Below are 22,043 nucleotides of genomic sequence, written 5' to 3' on the forward strand. Positions count from 1 at the left end.
GAGAGAAAATGCTTTTGTGCTCTTGTGTAGTAGGAGTTTGTTTGTGTCTTCAGGGTAAAACAATTGTTATTCATGAATGTTATTCATTCATAGATCTCTCTCTCTCTCTCTCTCTCTCTCTCTCTCTCTCTCTCTCTCTCTCTCGCTCTCGCTCTCGCGCGTTCACTGTCTCTATGGGAGATGAGATGTTCCCGGACGAGACGTTGTGTAAATACACAATGAGCTGATAGTCTATGAAAGGTTATGGTATTCACTCTAGCATTTAATCACCCGCTATCTGTGTGTGTGTGTGTGTGTGCCTTGATGAAAATCAGAAATTATTCAGACCGTATGCGCCACAGAAACCAGCGCACAGCCATCTTTACAATTTTGAGTTTGAACTTCTGGTAGCTCTTTATAGCATCTCTGTCAAAGAGTAATTGGCTGATGAAGTGGATTTACTTAGTTAATGAAAGTTATCATGAGTATTGTAATGTTTGATGCGGATGTCATAACAAATGTAAGTTAGACCGGGGAGATTTTAAAATGGGCGGTTCATTAATAAATCCGTAAGATCTTACCTTCATGTGGTCTGAAGGTAATCTCGGGACCAGACCTGCGCAGTAGCGATCTCGGGACAAGACCTGCGCAGTAGCGGCGATCTCGGGACCAGACCTGCACAGTAGCGATCTCGGGACCAGACCTGCGCAGTAGCGATCTCGGGACCAGACCTGCGCAGTGGCGATCTCGGGACCAGACCTGCGCAGTAGCGATCTCGGGACCAGACCTGCGCAGTGGCGATCTCGGGACCAGACCTGCGCAGTAGCGATCTCGGGACCAGACCTGCGCAGTAGCGGCGATCTCGGGACCAGACCTGCGCAGTGGCGATCTCAGGACCAGACCTGCGCAGTAGCGGCGATCTCGGGACCAGACCTGCGCAGTAGCGATCTCGGGACCAGACCTGCGCAGTAGCGGCGATCTCGGGACCAGACCTGCACAGTAGCGATCTCGGGGCCAGACCTGCACAGTAGCGATCTCGGGACCAGACCTGCGCAGTAGCAATCTCGGGACCAGACCTGCACAGTAGCGATCTCGGGGGCAGACCTGCGCAGTAGCGATCTCGGGACCAGACCTGCGCAGTGGCGATCTCGGGACCAGACCTGCGCAGTAGCGATCTCGGGACCAGACCTGCACAGTAGCGATCTCGGGACCAGACCTGCGCAGTAGCGATCTCGGGACCAGACCTGCGCAGTGGCGATCTCGGGACCAGACCTGCGCAGTAGCGATCTCGGGACCAGACCGGCGCAGTAGCGGCGATCTCGGGACCAGACCTGCGCAGTGGCGATCTCGAGACCAGACCTGCGCAGTAGCGATCTCGGGACCAGACCTGCGCAGTAGCGATCTCGGGGCCAGACCTGCGCAGTGGCGATCTCGGGACCAGACCTGCGCAGTAGCGATCTCGGGACCAGACCTGCGCAGTAGCTATCTCGGGACCAGACCTGCGCAGTGGCGATCTCGGGACCAGACCTGCGCAGTAGCGGCGATCTCGGGACCAGACCTGCGCAGTGGCGATCTCAGGACCAGACCTGCGCAGTAGCGCCGATCTCGGGACCAGACCTGCGCAGTAGCGATCTCGGGACCAGACCTGCGCAGTAGCGCCGATCTCGGGACCAGACCTGCGCAGTAGCGCCGATCTCGGGACCAGACCTGCGCAGTGGCGATCTCGGGACCAGACCTGCGCAGTGGCGATCTCGGGACCAGACCCGGGCAGTAGCGATCTCGGGACCAGACCGGCGCAGTAGCGGCGATCTCGGGACCAGACCTGCGCAGTGGCGATCTCGAGACCAGACCTGCGCAGTAGCGATCTCGAGACCAGACCTGCGCAGTAGCGATCTCGGGACCAGACCTGCGCAGTAGCGATCTCGGGGCCAGACCTGCGCAGTGGCGATCTCGGGGCCAGACCTGCGCAGTAGCGATCTCGGGGCCAGACCTGCGCAGTGGCGATCTCGGGACCAGACCTGCGCAGTAGCGATCTCGGGACCAGACCTGCGCAGTAGCGATCTCGGGACCAGACCTGCGCAGTGGCGATCTCGGGACCAGACCTGCGCAGTAGCGGCGATCTCGGGACCAGACCTGCGCAGTGGCGATCTCAGGACCAGACCTGCGCAGTAGCGCCGATCTCGGGACCAGACCTGCGCAGTAGCGTTCTCGGGACCAGACCTGCGCAGTAGCGCCGATCTCGGGACCAGACCTGCGCAGTAGCGCCGATCTCGGGACCAGACCTGCGCAGTAGCGCCGATCTCGGGACCAGACCTGCGCAGTGGCGATCTCGGGACCAGACCTGCGCAGTGGCGATCTCGGGACCAGACCCGGGCAGTAGCGATCTCGGGACCAGACCGGCGCAGTAGCGGTGATCTCGGGACCAGACCTGCGCAGTGGCGATCTCGAGACCAGACCTGCGCAGTAGCGATCTCGGGACCAGACCTGCGCAGTAGCGATCTCGGGGCCAGACCTGCGCAGTGGCGATCTCGGGGCCAGACCTGGGCAGTGGCGATCTCGGGGCCAGACCTGGGCAGTGGCGATCTCAGGACCAGACCTGCGCAGTAGCGGCGATCTCGGGACCAGACCTGCGCAGTGGCGATCTCGAGACCAGACCTGCGCAGTAGCGATCTCGGGGCCAGACCTGCGCAGTGGCGATCTCGGGGCCAGACCTGGGCAGTGGCGATCTCGGGACCAGACATGCGGAGTTGCGATCTCGGGACCAGACCTGGGCAGTAGCGATCTCGGGACCAGACCTGCGCAGTGGCGATCACGGGACCAGACCTGCACAGTAGCGATCTCGGGGCCAGACCTGCGCAGTGGCGATCTCGGGGCCAGACCTGGGCAGTGGCGATCTCGGGACCAGACATGCAGAGTAGCGATCTCGGGACCAGACCTGGGCAGTAGCGATCTCGGGACCAGACCTGCGCAGTAGCGATCTCGGGACCAGACCTGCGCAGTAGCGATCTCGGGACCAGACCTGCGCAGTAGCGATCTCGGGACCAGACCTGCGCAGTAGCGATCTCGGGACCAGACCTGCGCAGTAGCGATCACGGGACCAGACCTGCGCAGTAGCGGCGATCTTGGGACCAGACCTGCGCAGTGGCGATCTCGGGACCAGACCTGCGCAGTGGCGATCTCGGGACCAGACCTGCGCAGTGGCGATCTCGGGACCAGACATGCGCAGGAACGATCTCGGGACCAGACATGCGCAGGAACGATCTCGGGACCAGACCTGCGCAGTAGCGATCTCGGGACCAGACATGCGCAGTAGCGATCTCGGGACCAGACATGCGCAGTAGCGATCTCGGGACCAGACCTGCGCAGTGGTGATCTCGGGACCAGACCTGCGCAGTAGCGATCTCGGGGGCAGACCTGCGCAGTAGCGATCTCGGGGCCAGACCTGCGCAGTAGCGATCTCGGGGGCAGACCTGCGCAGTAGCGATCTCGGGGCCAGACCTGCGCAGTGGCGATCTCGGGACCAGACCTGCGCAGTGGCGATCTCGGGACCAGACCTGCGCAGTAGCGATGTCGGGACCAGACATGCGCAGTAGCGATCTCGGGGCCAGACCTGCGCAGTAGCGATCTCGGGACCAGACCTGGGCTGCGTTTCCCAAAAGCATCGTAAGCCTAAGTTGATCGTAGAGACCAATGGCGGCAATTGTTCTACGATCAACTTAAGCTTACGATGCATTTGGGAAACCCAACCCTGGGCAGTAGCGATCTCGAGCCCAGACCTGGGCAGTAGCGATCTCGGGACCAGACCTGGGCAGTATCGATCTCGGGACCAGACCTGTGCAGTAGCGATCTCGGGACCAGACCTGCGCAGTAGCGATCTCGGGACCAGACCTAGGCAGTAGCGATCTCGGGACCAGACCTGGGCAGTAGCGATCTCGGGACCAGACCTGCGCAGTAGCGATCTCGGGACCAGACCTGCGCAGTAGTGAGCCGGAAGTAAAGCCGCGAAAATCAAGGCCCCTCCCTCACTCTCGCAGAAGCAATCGCAATCACACTGCAGAACAACCCATTATGTCAGTGTGAAATAATGAATTATAGAAATTTAGATATTTAATTTAAAGCTCCAATCAGTCCTCCGAAGATCCCGAAAAAAGTCTGTTGGTGCTTCAGTGATTACTTCGCTCAGAGAACCTGTCAATCACAGCTGTCAATCATGATATAACAGCACCGTTTTTATGGCATCAAATAACTAACTAAAAACAAACTTATTTTAAAAACAAACACTTGAAATTACATCAGCGTGATAAAAACTACATTAAATGACAGAAACTGTCTTTGGAAAAAAGATATGTGAAGTGTAATTTAATTGTTTAGTTGGTCTCACTTGCCGTTGAATAACATGGGGAGGTTTATGACCTATACTAGGATCAGCCACCGGGCGGCGATCGAGACGTTTTGGCTTCACTTTTCAGGGCTTGTGCGGCACGCTTGGTATAAACCTTTTGCCACACCTGCCAATGGCCGGTGACTTAAGAAAATGTACCGGTCCTAATATTTTTTACATTTACATTTATTCATTTAGCTGACGCTTTTATCCAAAGCGACTTACAATTGCTATATATGTCAGAGGTCGCACGCCTCTGGAGCAACTAGGGGTTAAGTGTCTTGCTCAGGGACACATTGGTGTCTCACAGTGGATTTGAACCCGGGTCTCTCACACCAAAGGCATGTGTCCTATCCACTGCGCCATCACCACCCCGGTCAGTGAAACAGGCCGTGAAACTGGTTTTGCAAAAACAGTTGTAAAAATTCACAATTGTCCATTCTAATTTTGATACCTACTAGCCTAACTAATATACATATTTAAAACATTATTAAAGAGAAGTAAACAGTCAGTAATAAAATAAGAACAAACATCCTTATTAATTAATCCTTATTAAAGTTACAAATCTTATGTATATGTGTGTATGAGTGTGGTATGTGTGTGTATATATGTGGTATGTGTGTGTGTGTGTATATGTGGTATGTATGTTGCTATAGACCTTATGCGCCAGAGAAACGAGGGCGCCGCCATCTTTAGAATATTGTCTTTGAACTTCGCTCTGTATATTTCTATGGCATCGCTGTCCAGGAGTAACTAGCTTTTAAAGTGGATTTACTTAATGTAAAGTTAACGAAAGTTATCATGAGGATTGTAATGTTTAATGCAGATGTCTTAACAAATGTCAGTAGACCGGGAAGATTTAAATACGCAAGATCGCTGTGAAAATACAGACCGGAAGACAAAAGACAACGAGCGCAGCGCTGAAAAATGTGTAAAAATCACATTTACAAATGTTGATTATGTATAAAAACAATATATTTTACATTTATTACAAAATATGCATAATGGATACAAACATTTCAGTATTTTGAGAGTGTAGGAGATCGACTGGACTATAAGTCCCTCGCAGTGCTTCATGCGAGTGGGCGGAGCTAAAGAGCCATTTTATAGCTTTCTTCCGCCTCTCTGATTGGTGTAAGCTTACACTTGTAAGTTTCAGGTTGGTTTGATTATTGAATGTGTCTGTTGTTGGTCATTGATTGTGTATGACGTTCACCACAGACATGAGACTGTGGGCTGCATTAGCATTCAGATCACTGTTGGGATCCAGACACACACTGAGGTCTGTGCTGTGGGATTACTGGTTTATCCACCACTAATAGCTAATGGCTGGAATAAATAAATTCTAGATTACTATCTGTCAGTTATAAGTCACTCTAATGAAGCACTTTTGGCCCGGGGCTCCGTGTCGAGGAATATTGGCTCCATTTGTTCAGATTCCTTTAAAAGAAGCGTAGGTATTTTATGTGTGTGTGTGTGTGTGTGTGTGCGTGTTTGTATGTGTCTGTGTGTGCGTTTGTTTGTGTGTGTGTGTGTGTGTGTGTGTGTGTACCTGTGTGCCTGTGCGTGCGTGCGTGCTTGTGTGTGTGTGTGTGCCTGTGTGTACGTGCCTGTATGTGTGCCACTGCCTGTGGGTGTGTGTGTGTGTGTGAGAGATAGAGAGTGTGTGTGTGCGTGTGTGCCTGTATGTCTGCCTATGTGTGTGTGCGTGTATGTTTGTGTGCCTGTGTGTGCGTGTATGTTTGTGTGCCTGTGTGTGTGCGTGCTTGTCTCTCTCTCTGTGTGTGTGTGTGTGTGTGTGTGTGTGTGCGCGTGTTGCTTTTTTCAATTCACACAGACAAAGCCACTTAGCTGCTTTTGATTTAACCTTATGATGCATAAATAATTAAACCACAAATGAATATAATATCATAATATTTAATTTTACTTGAATATCAAGATAATATATGCCAAAGTGATAAATTGTGAGTTACACATCTGTCCATTGCAATAGAAAATATAGTTAATATTGCATAGGTTGGTCAGGCATGTTGAATTTATGTTGTTGTAAATAAAAACAAAATGCAATGGTATATACAGTAGAGGACAGTCTGGGTCAAATGTCACGGTTTGTGGTGGTTTTTGGATGCAACATCACAGCATGAATGGCTCAAATTGGCTCATTATTAAGTGGCCAGGCATCAGGTATTGAAGCTGTAGCATGTGTTTTCCTCCCACTGAAAGTGTAATCTCTGCATCAGCAGATCGCTGTAAACAGACGCCCAGAGCCCAATATATCACTTGCCAAATGTTAAATTAAGGTAAAAATGAGTTTTGGCAGGTAAATAAAACCGCTGAGAACATCCTCAGAAACAGCAGTGTTTTAAACCAAACTATAATGATAGTTTGACCCTCGCTAATGTGAGCAATTAAAATGTAACCACTTACTAAAGAAAACATGCTTTTTTGTCCATTTTGTAGAACATATGTTGAAATGCTCATATGTAGCTGGTAAATTAAAACGTGAGGATTAAAATCACAATGTGTTCAGGTTTTGTAACTGGTGCGGTGTCACTGCTATAATGCTGTTCGTGTGACCGGTGCTGTTTTTTCACTAATATGCATTAAAAATAAGTAAATAATCACATTGTTATAGGGACAAAAAAATATTTTTTCAATAAAAATAAATTGATAAAAATCTTTTCTGAAAATACCATACTTGAAGCAAAATACTTTATATACTAGATTTATATTTACACTACTAATTCATGTTAGCAATGTGTTAAAACATGCTATCAACATGCTAATTCATGCTAGCAACATGTTAATCATGTGAACAATGTGTTAAAAAAGGCTAGCAATGTGTTAAATCATGCTAACAACATCCCAAAACATATTATCAACATGCTAAATCATGTTAACAAAGTGCTAAATCATGCTAGCAATGTGCTGAAACATGTTAGAAACATGCTAATTAATGATAGCAAGGTATTAAATCATGCTAGCAACATGCTAATTCAATGTAATTTAATGTCGGCAATGTGTTAAAACATGCTTATTCATTCCAGCAACGTGCTAAATCATGATAGCAACGTGGTAAAACATGTTAGCAACATGTTAAATCATGATGACAACTTGTCAATTCATGTTAACAACGTGTTAAAACATGCTAACATGTTATTCATGCCAACTATGTGTTAAAACAGGCTAACGACGTGTTAAATCATGCTAATTCATGCTTGCAGTTGGCAAAATCATGCTTTCCATGTGTTAATTCATGTTAGCAACATGTTAAAACATGCTAACAACATCCCAAAACATATTATCAACATGCTAAATCATGCTAACAAAGTGCTAAATCATGCTAGCAATGTGCTAAAACATGTTAGAAACATGCTAATTAATGCTAGCAAGGTATTAAATCATGCTAGCAACATGCTAATTCAATGTAATTTAATGTCGGCAATGTGTTAAAACATGCTTATTCATTCCAGCAACGTGCTAAATCATGATAGCAACGTGGTAAAACATGTTAGCAACATAATAAACATGATGAGAACTTGTCAATTCATGTTAACAATGTGTTAAAACATGCTAACAACATGTTATTCATGCCAACTATGTGTTAAAATAGGCTAACAACGTGTTAAATCATGCTAATTCATGCTTGCAATGTGCAAATTCATGCTTTCCACGTGTTAATTCATGTTAGCAACATGTTAAAAACATGCTAGTCATTTATTTTTAAAACTTTCTCTGAGTAAAACCTTCAAACTTAAAGCTTTTCAAAGTTATTTGAAACTTTTAAACCTGGCTTTGTCAAGCCAACATCAAAGTTTGCCATCAAACTTTACTCATAGTTCATTCCTGTGATGGCAAAGCTGCATTTTTCAATGATCAGTGTCCTTGCTGTATACATTTCTTTTAAAAAGAAATAGCTGAACACTGAACAGTAGTGTGTATGTAGCCTATAGGAGACTTCATTTTGGCCTTGGTCCCGAACACCCCCCCCCCCCCCCCCCCTTCTGCCATTGGTCGGTCAAACAGTTAGCTCCGCCCCTTGAGTCAGTGTTGCTGTGCCAATACACCGTGATTTTGTGGAACGGCTCAGTTGTAGTCTATAGATTAAGTGAAGTTAAGAGAGAGTATATTTTAACACCTTTAAGAAAACCTGATGATGTGGAAAGCAATCTGAGTTTCTGTTCCAGATGTTTCTGTCCAGAAAGCGAGCGGAGGATAGGTGACAATACACACAGAAGGTGTGTTTATCACACGGCTGTTTTATGGGCTGTTGAACAAACAGGTTGTGGGCAGATTAAATGTCTCTCTCTCTCTCTCTCTCTCTCTCTCTCTCTCTCTCTCTCTCTCTCTCTCTCTCTCTCTCTCTCTCTCTCTCTCTCTCTCTCTCTCCGTCTTTCAGCTGTATGAGTTTAACGGCCCTGAAATGGCAGACGTTACAGATGATTCATTCATTACATAAAGACATGCGACTCTTCACTGAGACCTCCGTAGAGAGAGAGGAAAATCAGGTCAAGATAGCAAGGAAAAATGAAAGGCAATGAATGAAAAGAGTGGGTGACAGAACTAAACATCCGCTTTCTTTGTCGTGCTTTTTCATTTCTCTGCCTCGCAACAAAACAAATGTCACCTTACCGCATTAATATAGGCGTTATGGAGATTCAAACTAGCTTTAAATCACAAAAGCACTATAATTTTGATATGTATTGTAAACTTGTAGGATTTGCTTTGATGCCGTTTTCATTGAGAAATTGTCAAATTTCACAAAGAAATACAAAGAAACATCATGGTATTTTCTTCTGAAACACTCCAATTATGTTTATTTGGATCCTTGAAAAACTATATTTTCACAATGTAAAAGCTAATTCAAGGATCACAAAAGTTGCAAAAACATGGTTTTTAGCATAGTGGATGTCTAAAAACTAAAAATCCATATTCTTGGTAATACCACGGCACATTTGATTGTTTTTTTTTTGTATGCAAATGCAAATTTTCCGAGCTCTCTACATGCATTAAGATATGAGGAGCCGCTTTACTCCCACTGGAGGAGATGAACAGCAGAAGCTGAGATGTTGGCAGAAGTGGTGTGTGTGTGTGTGTGTGGGACTTCAGCTGTGGGAAATGAGCGGCACACGCTAATGGTTATTTTGTAATATGTCAACTAGTCAGATAGTTTCCCTTAGTGAGGTCTTTATTAGTAGTCATGGAAGAAATCCAGAAGTTCTGCTTCATACGCAGATTTCACGCAGCCGCCATTTTGAAATGGAAAGCAAGGCTCCGGTGGGAAGAGCCCCGGAAGTACAGATAGATAACAGTGCCTTGGACCACCATCCTGAAGCTGCTGCCGCGATGTACACTATTGGATGTTAATATCCAATATAAGATATGTATATAGTTCGTTCCTGTTTTTTTTTTTTACATTCTGAATTATATATAAAAAATGATTTTATTTATAAATGAATTTCACTGTATATTACAGACGCCCTGAACCGCAAAAAAAAAAAAAAAAAAAAAAAAAAAAAATCTGTAAAAAAAAAAAAGGAGATTAAAGTCGATCAATTTCGAGATTAAAGTAAAAATATTTCGAGAGTACGAGAATACAGTCTTCCGTAGAAGTTGCGTGTGTGCTTGCCATTGTTTCACATTGTCGCACACACAGGCATTAATAATGGTGCATAGCGAGTGTTTCACACTGACTGTGTGTGTGTGTGTGTGTGTGTGTGTGTGTTTTGTTTCAACAAAAGGAAATTCAACAGGTGCCAATCTACCAGCATTAGGCTACCATTAGGACGTTATAAAATATACTGCGCCGGAATAGACTTTAGCCTATAGGAAAACCAACCCGGAAAACACTTTTCAGACTGGATGGAGAGATCCGGCTTTATCAATGAATGAGGCATTTATATAGCGCTTTCATATGTCTACTAGGCCTACACTCAAAGCGCTTTACAATCATATCAGAGAATCTCCTCAACCACCATTAGTGGTTATTAAATCTGAGGAACGTATTTGCGGTGAAGAGGGAGACAGAACGGTTACTGTTGTGTTCTCGACCCAGATAGTGTTGCCTAGACGACCACGAAAACACCTCAAAAACACTGGCACATAAAGTGTGGACCAGATTGTGATACTCCGGCGGAGTCTGTGCGCTCGTAACGCCAGGGTAATTCTTGTTGGTAGATTAGCACAGATTAAATTTTGTTGAAAGCCCAGATAAAAGTAAAAAGCTACTATTTTGTGTTGATCCATGGCAGTTCGACTTCACAAGTGCATTTCTTTACACACACACACACACACACACACACACACACACACACACACACACACACACACACACACGCTCTGAGCCAGTGGACGCGCACTGTTATGAATGCACACACTTCTATGGAAGACTGTTTTATCGTAATGTTTCGACTTTAATCTCGAAATGTTTCGACTTTAATCTCGAAATGTTCGACTTTAATCTCGAAATGTTCGACTTTAATCTCGAAATGCTTCGACTTTAATCTCGAAATGTTTCGGCTTTAATCTCGAAATGTTTCGACTTTAATCTCGAAATGTTTCGACTTTAATCTCGAAATGTTTCGACTTTAATCTCGAAATGTTTCGACTTTAATCTCGAAATGTTTCGACTTTAATCTCGAAATGTTTCGACTTTAATCTCGAAATGTTTCGACTTTAATCTCGAAATGTTTCGACTTTAATCTTGAAATGTTTCGACTTTAATCTCGAAATGTTTCGTCTTTAATCTCGAAATGTTTCGACTTTAATCTTGAAATGTTTCGACTTTAATCTCGAAATGTTTCGTCTTTAATCTCGAAATGTTTCGACTTTAATCTCGAAATGTTTCGACTTTAATCTTGAAATGTTTCGACTTTAATCTCGAAATGTTTCGTCTTTAATCTCGAAATGTTTCGTCTTTAATCTCGAAATGTTTCGTCTTTAATCTCGAAATGTTTCGTCTTTAATCTCGAAATGATTCGTCTTTAATCTCGAAATGTTTCGTCTTTAATCTCGAAATGTTTCGACTTTAATCTCGAAATGTTTCGACTTTAATCTCGAAATGCTAGATTTTTTTTTTTTTTACGTTGCGGTTCAGGGCTTCCGTAGTATATAGTCTAAAGTATGAAAGAAATGTATGTACATCTTTAGAATAACTAATTTCTACATTAAACACAACAATACGGCATCGCAATAAATAGACTCTCCTATGCAATCATAGACTCTCCTATGATTAAAAGCGACACTTCCGGTTTTCTTCCCACCGGAGGGATTTCAAATTCAAAATGGCGGCTGCGTGAAATCAGCGTATTCAGCCATGTTTTAATGTCGGCCATTTACCACTTTTATTAGAAGTGAGAGAAGAGGAGGAGCAAGAAGTGTCAGGTTCAAACTCTCAGCACCTCAGCTTAATGACAAAAATATTGAATATAATATTCTTTGTCTTTTACAAAAATTATTTTCTTGGACTCATTTTGTGGTGCAAAAATGTTATTTTATTTTTACTATTATTAATTGTTATATAACTGATGTTTTATTATTGTTCTTAATATAATATTAATTATAAGAATAATATTACATTTAATTTAAATAATAATAATTTCAACTAATAATTATGATTTTAATTATAATGTTAATGATAATAGTAACTTATTACATAACATTATTTTTAGTATTATTGACAATACTATATAATATTAATAACTATAATAAAATAAACTTAATTTAACAATAATGATGATTATTATTATTATTATAATAATTATAAAAACCTATTAAAATGCATAACACATTATATAAGCCTGCACATGGTAATCATGAAGTAAGTGGAATAATTAAAGTTTATGGAGCACTTTTTGCAGAAATTTAAGTTACCATGGTACATTTTTTTTTATAAGGATTGCATGGCATGATTTATGAATCGGGTGAAAGTTTCATCCTTGAGAGCCGGCTGACATCTTCAAAATAAACAGTGCGGCACAATGGAAATAACGTCTCCAGAACACATTTTGATAAACAGCCGTATTAGTTTATTAGTAAATTATGTAAAATGTCGTCACAGAGTCACACTGTTATACAAGATTTACTTCTGAGATCTGAACAATCAGGCTAGGTAATGTTCATTTAATCATATTTCCATTTTCCACCCGACAAATAGATTTAGTCGAGCTAATATGTGCATATTTGGTGTTTGTGTGTGATTGTTTGTCGAATTAATATGTGTGCTTTTAAAAATGACATTTGATTTATGCTGTTGTATGCATAATAATTACTGAGGCCTGCACAACACAGTCCTTTCAGATAGACTTTATAATTGTGTGTGTGTATGTGTGTGTGTGTGTGTGTGTGTGTGTGTGTGTGTGTGTGTGTTGCTTTTCTTGCCTTAATTGGAAAACGATTCATAAATGAATTACATAATGTTTTTATCATGCACAGGGTTTTCTTTTTCTTTTTTGCACATTTGCTCCATCCGCTCCTGCAAGAATAACAGATGTGAAGTGATTTATGCTGAAATGAATCCTTATGTTGTTCGAGTAATACGTTACTACAGCCCGACAGTATTTGGCAATATAAGTTTCAATTTGATTCATTACTTTGAATAATTTGAAGCTGGCTATTTTATCGAATCGTTTCCCTTATCGTTTAAAGTTCACTGAAGTCTTTGTGTGGCATTTTTCATGTGGCATTTTATTAACTTGTTTTATCAAAATATGAATAGGTAAATATTGCTGTTCTTTGAAATATATTCAGGGTATCCGCGGGGTCTTGAAAAGTATTGAAAGGTGATAAATCAATTTTGTGAAAATTAAGACCCTTAAAAAGTATTAAAAAGTCTTATCACGGCTTTATAAAGTCTTAAATTTTGAAAGTATTTTTTCTAGGGATGCACCGAATATTCGGCCGCCGAAAATAGCCCAAAAGTGCATTTTCGGTTTTCGGCCGAAAGACTTTTATCACCGAAACAATACGGCCGAAATGTTGTGATGACGCAAACAGAAACCGCGACCTGCACGTGCTTGTCTGAAGCAACATGCCTGCGGTGTGGACGTATTTCAGTATATCTGAACCCGCGAGGAGACGGAAGCCTTGTTTATACTTTCGCCTGCGTCCGCAGCGCGAGTCTCCACAGACAGCGCGCGCACCTCTCCAAACGGTCGAGGCGTTTATACTTGACGCGTTCGCCGTTGTAGCTACTATTCTTTGAAACGACAGGGGACGACTCAAGTAACTGTCCTCTAACCATCAGGAATCGGTGAGAAGAAGAAAGATAAACACGTGACAATGTTTATTTTTTAGTACCACCACCAATACAAAAATAATCATGTAAAACCCAGTAAACCCTGAGATTATTACTTGTGACATTACAACAAAATATGTATAGGAATATGTACTAAATTAACGCTCTCTTAAATATTTTCTAATTTCACTAAACATATTTCATTAAGTTTCGTGTACATTTGTATTAAACATGGACCTTTGTTCATTAAAATGGCTTTTTATGCTAGTGTATGCTCATTTTTAAAACGTTATCAACTATTTAGACGTGCAAACTGGGTGCTGGTGTGATGAGAAGTTCGTGCTCGGCTTTGTTTTTATGAGAGAACATTTCATTTTAAAACCTTTCTGCAGGCCAGCAGATTAGTATTTAATGTACACATGAGTGGGGTCAAGTTAAACATTTTAGTTTGAATTTTATTTTATACTGTGCATTGTGCTAAATAAATATTTGCATAATTTGTAATTGATTTTATTCTTTGAAAATGTTTATTTATGCAATTGCAATGCCTTGATTTTAGTAAAGTTTGTACACAGTCATAACCATAAATGCAATGGTACTTATAATTGGCATAATTTCTTTCGGGTTTTCGTTTTTTCGGCCTTGGGTTCCTCTTTTTCGGTTTTCGGTTTCGGCCAAGAATTTTCATTTCGGTGCATCCCTAATTTTTTCTGAATTAGCTGTCCCAACAGTTTGAGTCCCAAAAACATCGTAAAAGTGTGTGAATTTAGTCATTTTTATTATTTTTTTTAAACGAAGAACTGAGGCACATGTCAGCATGATTGTTGTTGAGGGTGGAGCAAAGTTTTGTTTTGTTTTTTTAATAAACTTTGCTTTGATTTACTATCCCAGCCTATTTGATTTTTTTTTTTTTTTTTATCAGAGTGGTCTATAGTCTTTATCACAAACTAAAACTGTTAAGTTAAAAGTATCACTGATGTAAATGGTTACAGCTTGAAGTGGCGGTGAGGTATTAAAAAATATTGAGAAGGTCTTGAAAAAGTCTGGAAAAGGTATTAAAATTAACTTCAAGATTCCTGCATATACCCTGATATTATAAATGAGTGCAAATGAATTTTTTTTATTTAAATAGAATTCTTCCTTCCCAAAAAAGTGCAAAACATACCTTCATTACTTATGCCTTCAACAAGACTGTCATAGTTTTTGTTTGCATTTAAATATTTTAATATATATATGCACACATACACACACGTATGTATATATATATATATACAGTATATATTCTGGTATATATATTATACATATGTATAATAATGGCTATACACACACACACACACACACACACACACACGTATATATTCTGGTATATATATTATTATACATATGTATAATAATGACTATATAATAAGATAATAATGACTGTTTTAAATAATAATTGCTACTCTGATTGGAAAAAAGTCAAATTTTTTAAGGCATACTCCACCCAAAAATGAAAATACTGTGATTTTTATTTTTTGTTCCAAACCTGTATGACTTCCTTTCATCTGCAGAAATTGATTTTTTTTTTGTCCATCCATACAGTGACAATCAATAGAGTCCAATGATGTTTGAACACCAGCATTCATCAGAATACTGCATCTCTTGTGTTCTGACACAGAAATAAAGGTTTGGAACGACGTGAGGATGAGTGAATGATGACAGATTTTGAAATATAGTGTCCTTATTACATGTGTTGCATGTACGTACCATAGTAATAACAGTAAATGATGTATAATTACATGCAACTATATATATATAATCCCTATATATTACAAGTACATTAATATTACTCAGTACCTAAATATAACTACACTGTAACAATGACACCTTAAAATAAAGTGTAACCCCGTTAAGGCTGTGAATATTGGCTCTGTTATATATTGCCCATCTCTTCATGACACACGTGAGTGCGCAGCATCATTTATATTCATGCTTTCTGACACGCAGTCGCTTTCTTCACTATTTGACTGACATCATTGTGTAGAAACAGGCGGCAACAACCATTCGATCAAAACATGCCCTGCCTTTCTCATCCCTTCTGTCAGAGACCTTCTAATATAACTCTATAGCCAATTCCCTTCCACAGGGACGACAGTATGTTATTGAGGCCGTCTGTCTCTCTCTCGCTCTCTCTCTCCTTCTCTCTCGCGCTCTCTCTCTCTCTCGCTCTCTCTCTCTCTCTTTCTCTCTCCCTCTCTCACTCTCGCCGCTCTCTCTCGCTCTATCGCCTCATCCTCCTTTTCCAATCTTTATTAAACCACTGCTGGGTGTAAAACATCAAACACTCGTATCATGTCTGGAGAAAAACCCATTTCTTTCTGTTTCTGTTGAGGAGAGAAAGAGAGAGAGAGGAGATGGACGTCTCGGCCCTATATCTCAACGTTATTCTGTCTCTGATGGAACATCCTGATGCAATGGCACTCTTCCTTTTTTTACAGTTTTTCTCGATTGCTTCACATTGTTTCAACCCAAATTTGGGTCAAATATGGACAAACCCAAATGTTGGGTTGAAAATGTAATTAAAAAATTTACAGTTGAAAGTGAAAGTTGAAGTTGGGTTAAAATTTTAAATTACATTTTTACCCCAACATTTGGGTTTGTCCATATTTGACCCACATTTGGGTTAAAACAACCCAGCATTTTTTAGAGTGTAAGACACATTTCTTGAAAGCTGCTCTCCTTCTCTCTAAACTGTGAACACAAAACCCCATTTTCAAGCTACATTCACAAAACCTCAGACTCTTCTTGCAAAACCAAACTTTCACCTCAAAACAGTCCAATCTGTGCTCAAAACTGAACTATGTTGTCAAATCGTGCCCCGAGTCAATCCAAATTAAAAACACTACTGAACAGTCACTAAACACTACGTAGAAAAATAGAAAACACAATGCTCAGGACATGAAGCTGGAGAAATAAATGTTTATTGTTCACTGTAGGCTAAATGCATGTTGCAAAACAGAAAATACCTGTGCATTTACACGTAGCACTTGTAAAAACAAACAGAAATCTTATGCGTTTGCCACTTGTAAAAATAAAGTACACAAATATACAAATAAGTGCATTACTCAGCCACAGCATCATGTCTCCGTACTGGGTCAGGCCACAGGACTTCATCCACATCTCAGGCCACATTTTGTCTGGCCAGGCAACGGGGGAAAAAACCCCTGGCATGCCGTATCCAGGCTTGGCATGCCTCCACACCTATGCCACCACAGGCAAGTCCCATGGCTTGCAGGAGATTTACCCTGGTGTAAGGTTGCCGTTCATATACCTTCCACCGCCATGAGGAGAAGAATTCCTCAATGGGGTTTAGGAAAGGGGAGGACGGTGGAAGGCAAAGATTGATAAAACCTTGGTTCATATTGAACCACTCTCTAACCTGGAGGGCTCTGTGAAAACTCACATTGTCCCAAACAACAACATAGATGGGATGCTCATCCTGCTGCCCTAACAGAGCATCTCACACATGATTGAGGGAAATGAGGAGCTGGGGAGTGTTGTAGGGCCCCAGGTTGGCAGGATGGTGGACAACCCCATGATTGCTGATGGCAGCACATAATGTGACATTGCCAACACGCTGCCCAACAATGGCCCGATGGCCAATCACATTACGGCCTTTCCTTCTCCTTTTGGTGAGATTAAACCCAGCTTTATCCATGTAGATGTATTCATGGGGTCTTTCCATCGCATCCAGTTGAAAAACCCTCTGTAGAAATAGATATAGTTTTGTACGGAAAAAGTGATTTAGGCCACTACAGTAAATCACTACTTAGAGGAATCAACATTGAATGTGTCTGGATATATGCCAACTAGGGATGCAAATGGTTAATCGATTATCGATTAATTGTCGACAAGAATTTACTCAATTAAATTAATTGTCGGCTAATTGAACATCGCAAACGTGACACGAGATTCTCACGCGAGAGAGCCGACACAAACTTGAGGCGGCAAAAAAAGAAACCAATATACATTATTATATGTAGGCTTAATATAGTGTAGGTAGGCTAAGCCTACCCATATAGATTTTTATTTAAAATGTATTTTATGTTGCTTAATGTTTCACATGCAACAGGTGAGCCAGTGCACAATTATTTTTTATGTATTTTAATTTTCTGTGCATAATTTATTTTGTTAAACTACATAAATGCCATTATCTGTAACGTATCCCAACTGTTACAGTAAAACATCAATTGAGCAACATAACATGCATTTTTATTCAGTATATAAGCAATATTTTGAGACATTTACATTCTCAGTCAAAAAGTCGAGACAGGACCCATCGTCAAAATTTCTGTGTCCCCCACTCTAGTTCATCCAAAACAAACTAGAAAATAGACTCAAAGTGCTAAATACCGGAATTAGCCTTTAACGTGCGGGGAAATTCCCCCGATCTATGAAACCCCCTTTCCCTGAGCTTCTTCAAGTTTTTTAAAGTTGGTACCTAATATGGTCATCAGACCAAATTTCTGTGAGGCTCCACACCTCACAACTCCAAGTTTGTCCGCGAGCTGCCATGCTAAAAGTGCAAACTGTCAACAAACATTAGTCCTCATCCCATAATGCACAGCGCAGCGGACTACGGCAGCTGGTCTAGTCCAAAAATGTGCAGTTCTTTGTCTGTTCGAGGTCGGATCACGTTCTCACCCCAAACGAACCGCTTCAGAGTCCGTTTGAAAGCGTACCGAGATCTCCTTGAACGCTTGTTTGGTCCGCTTTTGGTGCGCACCCGAGGGCGATCGCTGCATTCACACCAGCCCAAACGAACCGCACCAATGGGGACATCGAACTCTAGTGCGATTCAACCGAACTAGATGAGGCAGGTGTGAAAGCACCCAGAGACGCTGAAAAGATGAGTCTCGGCCCACTTCCAAACGAACTCTGGTGCGGTTTGAGTGAAATATGAATGCAACTCGGACCAAAGACATGTAAGCGAACCAAAAACAGGAAGATGTGACCCTAAAAAGGACAGAACGCTCAAGCATACCTGTTTTTTCTCGTCATAGTCGTGATGTTTCCCATCACAGTTCGGTACAGGCATCAGAAATATCTTGGTTTGTGTGTGTGTGTGTGTGTGTGTGTGTGTGTGTGTGTGTGTGTGTGTGACGGAGGGATTCCTGCCGCTGTTTTGACTCCTTTACACATTTTATAAGCCCTTCACGAGTTCTCAGCTGGTCAAAATGCCATCATGTGTAGCTACACACATATCGAGCGCAGTTATCCCAAAATACAGCATTGTTTTAGATGTTCGGTAAATATACGAAATAAAAGTCAACCAGTCAGGTTGTGAACATATAACTATGCCTTTAGGTTCAGTATCTTTAGGTTCAGTGTTAAAATGCTGATGCGAACGCTAAGTTTTTTTGGGGGTCTGTACCAAACAAACCAAGCGAACCGAACTACAAGTGTGAACACACCCTATAGCTCCTGCTTCAGAGTCGGGTCCAACCCAGCTCAATAGTGTATCTTGATTGCAACGTTGAAACATCGGCAATCGCAATTAACAGAAAAAAGACGTATAAACATACAGTTTATATACTTAATACTTAGCAAATCCAACACAAAGGGACTATAACATGAAATCTCCTAAATGTCGTAGGAGATTTCGTCTCTTAAAGGGGAACTTGGCAACTATTTCAACTTAATAAAACCGTTTAGAGATCATTTGAATGGTTCAATAACCTGTTCTGGAGAGAACGGTGGCTTTCTCCGCTCCCCCCAGCGTTCCCAGGCGGAAAACCAACCTTGCAACATGGGGACTAACGTCCCGGTAAATTGGAAATAGGAAGTCTTGTGAGAAGCGAGAACGAGCGAGAAACATGAACTGCTTTATGGTAGGGCTGGGGTAAACGATTATTAATTAAACGATTAGTCTGTCGATTATTTTATCGATTAGTCGACTAATCTAACGACTAATTGAACGATTCTTTTTTGTAACATGGAAATTGCAGGAGTGCACATTCAATGCACAACAATTTTGATCTGGTTCTTACAGAGTATCTACACTGTAAAATGTTTGGTAGGCTACTCAAATGAGCCCTATCACACTTGGATGTGGTGCTCATTTTAATGTTTTCAGTGCTCATAAAAAACATCCGGACTGATTTTTCGGTTTTGTTGACGGGGGTGGGGTTTACATGCGCTTCATAAGGCACACACGCACATTTGCACACACACGCTCTCTCGCTCTCTCCCTCGCTGCGCGCGCTACACGGTTTGGAGCTCGCGAGCTCTAGATTCCGGGAGATTTGAACTAATTTGCAGTCATCAGGGAGCCGCTATCACTATGCGGGAGACTTGGGATGTCAACTCCATTTGACAAAGAGCGCAAATAACGACACCTTTACGTTTGGGTCTAAATTTGAAGTATTCCCATACCTTCGATGATTTAGTGCGAGCTGGGTTTTTTTAGGACTTTTTCTTTTGTTGGGACTTTTGCATGGCTTTGTTGTGAATTCTGTGAAGAGGTTGCGGTTTCGTCCTCGATTCTGCAATGTTTCGGTCTCCCACGTGTGTGTGGCGAGCTGTACCGCCGGGAACGGTGCAAAAAAATAAATACATAAATAAATAAAGAAGCGTCGACAAAAAAATATGACGTCGACGAATTTTTGACGTCGAAGCGTCGACGTCATCGACGCGCCGCTACAGCCCTACTTTATGGCAATTCGACATAATTCTATGATACTGCATTATGTATTACCCACTCGGTAGACACAGCTCCACACGATAAAGTTGGCCGGGTCCGATAATAACACATGCACATAAGCAGCGGTAGAAAGCGGGAGGAGGGTCCGCAAGTGAGGTTTTTGACAGTGTTGTGAAATATACGCCGCACAGCTGTATAGGGGAGCTCGATGAGAAAACATGCGACAACAAAAGTGAAAATCAGCGAAGAAATGGCTAGAGTTGCCAAGTTCCCCTTTAAGCCGGGCTCAGACTACAGGAGTTTTAAAATCTTAACCGATTGTGAAATCAGGCGGTCATTTGTGGCTGTTCGACCACATGAGCGTTTACACTTACAAAAACCGGTCGAATGCGCTTTAAACTAGGGATGGGCATTTTTTCAAAAATATAGCATTCGAATATTCGGGATCATAAAAATCGAATATTCGAATATTCGTTTATTTAAATGACGTTTAACAAAAAATACTTATTTTTTAAGTTACATTTTTTTTTCCGTTTTTGTCACCATTTCTGAACAAGCTTACAATTAGGCAATATACACAACAAGCTTACAATATATGTTAAAGTTTTCTTTTAGTTGAAAACATTAAACAGTAGGCCTATGTGTAAACAAAAAATATAAAAAACAAAAGCATTAATAAAAGCATGCTTAAGCAGCGCGAACGGGGAAAAAAACGCCTAATAAAGCATATTGCGCCAGATATCGTACAGAACGTGTCGTACACACACACTTGAGTCAGCATATGATTGTCGTGTTTATATTGTTTCACGTTTTTATTGAGAAAAACAATATCCACATGCAGGGGCGCCGCCAGCACTTTATGCTCGAGTGAGAAAAGGCGCTTCGCTGACAGACGCTTCAGAGACACAAAGATAACGGTGTTTTAAGTTTCTAACAGCACTAAACATGTTCTCCTCAACAAAACTTAAAGGAAGTATATGTCTCAAAATCATTTTGCTATAAGATAAGTTATCATTTTGGATCACGCGGGGTCCAGCTGCGCTTACCTGCAGTCGTGAATGCAGTGATGGACAGATATCTTTCCTCATTCGACTGTTTGGATTTCATGTGATTTCTCATTGTGTTGATGATATTATAACTCAGATTAATTAATTAATTCGATCAAAAGTAATTCCATTTAGTAAGATCGTTTTCAAGTAATTCCAAACTTCGCGAGGCAGACGACAACATTATGTGATCAAATACACACAGCTTGTTAACACACTCCACAGCGCCACCCAGTGCATTTAATTATAACTGCGAGTTAGTGCTTGGGATTTATCATGGATTCACTGCATTTACGGCCAGCAAAGCAATGTAGTAAAATTCGAATAGTATTTTATTTTTCGAATAATAATTACAGATCGAATATTCGAATATTCGTGCACATCCCTAGTTTAAACCCCATTTACACCTGTATTTAGTGCCGTCCACTTGTGATCCGATCGACCAAAACACATTTTTGGGGCCTTGCTTTTCTCAAATTGCCAGATTCTTGCCGCTTGTGTTTGTCATAAAAGGTGCAAAATGTCGCACTTGCAGTTTTTGTCGGCCTCTTGATCCATGTCTCATCAACACAAACCCAAACTGGGCAGAACAAGTCGGTGCAACCAAGTATCTGTGTAATGAGTGGGATCATGTGCAATAGCATTAAGATAAACCCCTTCATGCTTATGCCTAGTGGATCACGTTATCAGGGCTTATGTTACTATATTATCCCTTGCATA

General features: G+C 42.0%; 1 protein-coding gene across 3 annotated transcripts in view; it reads left to right on the forward strand.

Annotated features, from left to right (window-relative positions):
• kcnip1a (Kv channel interacting protein 1 a) overlaps positions 1-22,043 on the forward strand; it is a 70,989-nt gene that overhangs the window by 13,734 nt on the left and 35,212 nt on the right. The window lies entirely within an intron of this gene.

The sequence above is a fragment of the Rhinichthys klamathensis genome, unplaced genomic scaffold (assembly GCF_029890125.1).
Source record: "Rhinichthys klamathensis goyatoka isolate OS25496 unplaced genomic scaffold, OSU_Roscu_1.1 h1tg000238l_1, whole genome shotgun sequence".
NCBI classification, from domain to species: domain Eukaryota; kingdom Metazoa; phylum Chordata; class Actinopteri; order Cypriniformes; family Leuciscidae; genus Rhinichthys; species Rhinichthys klamathensis.